Below are 850 nucleotides of genomic sequence, written 5' to 3' on the forward strand. Positions count from 1 at the left end.
GGATACAGGCGACGGATACATGTGATATAACCGAAGCTTAGTTTATTCAAATCCGGTGAAAATATTTATATCGTTTCTGAACCGGCGGTCGGTCTGTGGCGATTTACGTAGATGCTGGACCAGGCGGACTGCAGCTATTTACTTAGAAGTTGGATCCGGTGGATTAGCGATACTGGACACACTTTAGTGTTGGGCTGAAACTCATGGCGATATTAGACGTGAAATTCTCTCCCCCATCATTTAGTATACATTTAACCAACTTTTGACAAAAAAGGGAACTTGTCAGGCAGGCAGGAAGGCAGGCAAGCAGGCAGGCAGGCAGACAGGCAGGCAGGCAGGCAGGCAGGCAGGCAGGCAGGCAAGCAGGCAGGCAGGCAGGCAGGCAGACAGGCACACACAAAGCTAGACACGCAGGCAGGCAGAGAGATAAAAGGCTAAGCAGGTAGGTAGGCTGGCAGGCAGACAAGCAGGCAGGCAGACAGACAGACAGGAAGCTAGACAGGTAGGCAGGCAGGCTGGTAGACAGAGAGAAGGAGATCACATGAAAACAAAGCTCCATTCATCAGAGTTCCAAGAATCGCAAGTGGGTGAATGGCGAAAAAGATATGAATGGAAAAAATAGCTCCCATTATTTCAACGGCTCAGTGACTTGTGTGTAAATCCCTGAATGAACGTGTGAGTGGGAGCGCTGACAGATGAACGTGCCAGTGAACAGGCAGTCTAGCTGAACGTGTGCTTGAGAACATTTTGTGTTGAACGTTGACGCTATAGTCTAAGTGAACGGGTGAACAACAGCAATCCATATGAACTCAAACTATTCAGATAAACGTGTGTTCGAGAAAAGCGTAGA

This window comes from Procambarus clarkii, chromosome 8 (genome assembly GCF_040958095.1).
Source record: "Procambarus clarkii isolate CNS0578487 chromosome 8, FALCON_Pclarkii_2.0, whole genome shotgun sequence".
Classification (NCBI taxonomy): Eukaryota; Metazoa; Arthropoda; class Malacostraca; order Decapoda; family Cambaridae; genus Procambarus; species Procambarus clarkii.